This window comes from Salmo trutta, chromosome 12 (assembly GCF_901001165.1).
Source record: "Salmo trutta chromosome 12, fSalTru1.1, whole genome shotgun sequence".
Taxonomy (NCBI): domain Eukaryota; kingdom Metazoa; phylum Chordata; class Actinopteri; order Salmoniformes; family Salmonidae; genus Salmo; species Salmo trutta.
In genome coordinates, this window is record NC_042968.1 from 56231546 (window position 1) to 56237391 (window position 5846).

The window sequence follows — 5846 nt, forward strand, 5'->3', positions numbered from 1 at the left end:
CGGGCTGTATCACAACCGGCCGTGATCAGGAGTCCTATAGGGCGGCGCACAATTGGCCCAGCGTCGCCTGTGTTAGGGGAGGGTTTGGTCGGGGGAGGCCGTCATTGTAAATACGAATTTGTTCTTAACTGACTAGTTAAATAGTTAAATAAAAGTTAAAATAAATAATTTAAAAAAAGAATGAATGAGCTAGCCAAAGACTAGCTCTATGATGGGCAAACCTGTCATGTGCTGAGTCTCTTTTCTCTCCCAACAGCATAATTTCATGTCTTTACATTGCTGTTTTACCGAAAGACAGAATAGTGTAACATCACTACCTGTGACAGGGTTACTGGGGCCTCGTTCTCCCATTACCACATTACTGGACAATCTGAGAGTTTAAGGTCAAACAGCCATTTTGACTATGATGTATCTGGTTTCTGTGTTTTAAGTTCACATCAGTGCAGCTGGTTTCACTGTCAGAGCCCCCATGGTGGGTCTCGCATGGACATCTGTATTTATCTATTTAAGTTATAATTCCATGTGCTTATCTCAGAGTAACAATAGACAGTTGGCTTTTTTTATATATTTTTTTTTACATAGCTTTGTAACCTTTTGTAATAAAATGGATCAATTAAAAATGTCTAGTAGAGGATTTATTGTGTGAATATAGAATTTTTTTATGTGAAGCCACTTGGAAGAAAAGTAACTATACAGATCGATATCTCAATTTGACCACTCAAACACATTCCTATACTGAACAAAAATATAAACACAACATGAAGTGTTGGTCCCATGTTTCATGAGCTGAAATAAAAGGCACCAGAAATGTCCATATGCACAAAAAGCTTATTTCTCATATTTTGTGCACAAATTTGTTTACATCCGGTAGTGAGCAGTTCTTTGCCAAGATAATCAATCCACCTGACAGTTTTGCATCTCAAGAAGCTGATTAAACAGCATGCTCATTACACAGGTGCACCTTGTGCTAGGAACAATAAAAGGCCACTCTAAAATGTACAGTTTTGTCACACAACACAATACCACAGATGTGTCAAGTTGAGGTAGCGTGCAATTGGCATGCTGACTCGAGCTGTTGCCAGGGAATTTAATGTTCATTTGTCTACCATAAGCCGCCTCCAATGTCTTTTTAGAAAATGTTGCAGTACGTCCAACCGGCCTCACAACCGCACACTACGTGTAACCTCGGCAGCTCAGGACCTTCATCTGGATTCTTCACCTGCTGGATTGTCTGAGACCAGCCACCCAGACAGGTGATGAAACTGAGGAGTATTTCTGTCTAATAAAAACCGTTGTGGGGAGTAAAACTAATTTTGATTGGCTGGGCCTGGCTCCCCAGTGTGTGGGCCTGGCACCCAATCCATAGATTAGGGCCTCATGAAGATATTTCAATTGATTGATTTCTTTATATGAACTGTAACTCGATAAAATGTTGCGTTTATATTTTTGTTCGGTATAGTTACAATGTCAATTCAATGGAGAGTTAGGGAAAAAATATTGCCGGAGCCATCCTAAATCTCATCTGCAAAGCCTGAGTGTCCGAGGATAAAATTATATTTTAAAATGAAATAACACACAGCAATAAAGTAACAGCTCTTTAAGGAAAAAAATGACATTTATTTATCATTTCCCAAGGCATTCTTCAAACATCACACACAGAAGGCTCACCAAGATGTCATAAGACAAGACACTTTGGCCAGCTCACTTGTACATAGTTATCTTAAGCTACGAACAGATTACATTTTAATAGCTTTGGTGAAACTCATAGAATATTTTAAGATCATTTTTATATAACCACCCAAACTCACCATGAAGTGCTTAATTAATTTGGAATATTTGAAATTTATCCAATTTAATTGTGGAAAAAAAAAAACACCAGATCAACCAACAAGGCTCTCTAAAGAAGTGTTGCAGAGCCTGTCGAGTTATCACGGTCATCGAGTCGATGACGCTTTTAGCTGACACACTAGGAAGTTGAGCTACAAAACGTCCATGAAAATAATCATAGGCTAACTCTTGACCATTGTCTAAAATCATTGACAGATTACATTTGGTTAGTGCCAAATTGGAAGCATCTCTGAACATTGAAAACATTGTTGTTGCAGGATTTCAAAAATGTAACACCACATGAGGATAAGCAAAACAAATAAAAAATACTCTCATAAATATACTCTCCTGTGAACAAAAACAGATGTCACAGATTAATTTGATGTATTGGGACCGACTGGCGTTTGTATTTTACTTACATGGTGTTACTGGTATTAAATAACAAAGATGAGGAAAGCCCGAGTGCCGAGTTGATTTACTCCTAGGAGCCAAGTAAGCCAAGAGTCCAGCAGGTGACACTAAAGCTCCTGCAGCCACTTGACTATGAAGAGGCGTAGTAGTATACAGGTTTATTGCCAGACGAAACAATGTTTTCACTCCTACAACGTGAGCAATTTATCAATACCATTTCAATCCAGTAATTTCAGGAAGTAAACTGAAATTATAATTCCATATTTGTCTTATAGAAGAATTGAGGAAAATTGGATTTGGAAATTCAATTTATTTTCTGAATTGATTGACCCCAAACCCTGCTCCTCAGGAAGTTTAGGTGCACAAGAAATAAAAATGGATTCTGGAGGTTAACTAATTTAACACTTAATTTCAAATAAATACATTTGACACATTTTGTAGTGTCAGAAACCAACGTTATGCAAGATAACATTCTATTGGAATATGTTATACTTGAAAGAAAATTTAAAAAACTGTTACATGCAATTAGGCTGCATATACACAGGTAGCGCAATACGGATATGTTTTTACTAATTGGTCTTTCGACCAATCAGATCAGCTTTTGCCAATAATTGGGCATAATATAAGAAGTGGGCTGCCTGTGTAAACGCAGCCATAGTACACAAAGAATCATGAATGCCGAAATACATTCTCACACTGGCGTTTTTGACAGGCAAAAAGCTGCAAGCTACATTTTTATCAAACTGTAAAGTAAAAGCAGTGAATACAAAAATGTCAAGATCTGTATGCAAATGATAAACTATTGCCATAAATAAAAAAGTATCAGTAATTTACTGTAAGACGTCATCTGTCTATTAATTACAAAATATAAAACCTCAAGTTTAATTACTTCACAATCCTAAATTTGATGATTACTGTACCACCTTTTGACATAAGGCTAAAACGTCACAAATCTCAGCCAATTCCTTTTTTAAATAGCCCAAGCCTTCTAAACTGCAGTCAGACTTTACATATCATACACCGATAAAATAAACGTATTCTTAGTTTGGTTTTACGTATCATAAATTGGTCAGAAAACTACAGTAGGTGTTGAGACATTCCCGTAACACATATCCCTATTCCTCATTAATCTATAGTATAAACAGGACCTGTTTCTCAAGTATAAAGCTAAGGTAGCCTCTCGGACAGCAGCCCTCCTAGTTACCAGGTACCAATAGGGAACATTTGGCCAAGCAAAAGATTTAGAAGAGTCGTTACTGTGCTGTTACGATGCCAAGATTGTTTTAGAGCAATTGACAATTGCTCAATTTATTAGGCTATATTTTACTTCTTAACTACAGGTATCACAGGGGTTACCAAAATACAGGTGTGGTATTCAGTTTGAGGAGCATTTGATTCCTATTTCACCTCTAAAGATATGTATTTTTTGGGCTAGGCTGAAACAAGCAGGGTTTATTAGTAGTTAGTTATGGTGCTTTTCCATTAAGACTTAACCCCCACACCAATGGGTTGCCAGTGTTGGTTAAATGGAAGCTCTAGTGTAATTGTGTTTACATCAAGAGTGACTTGGGATGTGCAGAATCAACATCTGCATCATTCAAGACAGTTGCTTTGTGGGAAGGTGTTACATTTCACAGTTAGCCATTGTTATGTAAATGCCAGCTGAAAAGTTCCCAGGGCCTTGCCTCCAAGTTAGAGCAGGTCCGCCGGAGCCATGGCCCAGTGAGACAGGTGCTGGCCCACGTAGATAGAAACCGAAAAGTGTGAGCCTTTTGGGTAAATCACTGGGGAAAGTCCTCATTGGAAATGCACCATTAGTAAAAAAAAAAACAATTATAGTTAAGAGGACCATAAAAAAAAATTAATGTCAAACATTCGATTTGAAATGTGAAACCTGGCGACTGTCTCTACCGTCATCACCGCAGTGCAGCGAGGACTAGTAACAGATTTTTCATTGGAAACCATGAAAAACGATCAATCACTAACAGGTCACTTGTTACATTTAAAACACTTCCCTCAGAACCCGTTGTACTGTAACATCTAGATCACTCCCCAGTGTTAGGTTTAAAAACACTCCCCCTCAGTAAAACCTCTCTCCACTGTGTTACATTTACTTCCCTAAGAACACGTTGTACTGTAACATCTAGATCACTCCCCAGTGTTAGCTTTAAAAACACTCCCCCTCAGTAAAACCTCTCTCCACTGTGTTACATTTACTTCCCTCAGAACACGTTGTACTGTAACATCTAGATCACTCCCCAGTGTTAGGTTTAAAAACACTCCCCCTCAGTAAAACCTCTCTCCACTGTGTTACATTTAAAACACCTGCACACTGACATGGCACAAAACGGAATCTTGAACTTCATGAAATCACCTGACACTTCTTAAATAGAGAAGAGATATTTGATAAGACAAAAAAAAAGTGGAGTCAAATTTATGCCATTTAGCAGAAACTTTTACCCACAGCGATTTAGTCATGGCTGCATACATTTTCCGTATGGGTGAGGAATCAAACTCACAACCCTGGTGTTACAAGAACCACCCTCTACCAACTGAGCCCGTTGTTTTTTTTACTAGCTAAATAAACTATCATATGATGTAGAAATAAATATAAAGCAAAATATATAACACAGCTGAAGAAAACACTTTTTGCACAATGTTATTTCTAAGCTGTTGGGAAGTAAAACAAGACAACGTAGTAATAATAATTTGGCGGGTGCTTATATATGTCCTATTTCACACATGTACAATGTGTATTAATACATGTGTGAATGGGAAATGTGTATTTTTGCATATGCCAACTCCCCGAGACACCCTCAGAGAGTGAGGTCACGGCCAGGGTCTGCCATTATCAACGGAGCAATTAGGTTTAAGTGCCTTGCTCAAGGGCACAGACAGATTTTTCACTTTGTTGGCTCTGGAATTCAAACTAGCGACCTTCTGGTTACTGGCACAATGCTCTAACCACTAGGCTACCTGCCAGGCTAGTACACCAACAATGTACAGTGTTTGTAAATCGTTGAGTCCACTAGAGTCCATGAATTCACTGATGATTGTTCTCGTTGTACTTTGTTTCTTTGTGTATAGCTTGTTTGGCGTCGTCACAGTATGTCATTGAGCTATTTTGATCACATGGATTGAGAAGCAAGTGTGGTATGTACAGTGCATTCAGAAAGCATTCAGACCCCTCGACTTTTTCCACAGTTACGTTACAGCCTATTCTAAAAACAGATTAAAAAAATTATTATCCTCATCTACACACAATTCCCTAATTGTGACAAAGTGAAAAACAGGTTGACATTTTTGCAACTTCATCAGAAATGGCTTATTTACATAAGTATTCAGACTCTTTGATATGAGACTCGAAATTGAGCTCAGGAGCATCCTGTTTCCTTGATCATCCTTGAGATGTTTCTACAACTTGATTGGAGTCCACCTGTGGTTAATTCAAATGATTGGACATGATTTGGAAAAGCACACGCCTGTCGATATAAAAAGGTCCCACAGTTGACAGTGCATGTCAGAGCAATAATCATTCCATGAGGTCGAAGCAATTGTCCGTAGAGTTGTGAGACAGGACTGTGTCGACGCACAGATCTAGGCAAGAG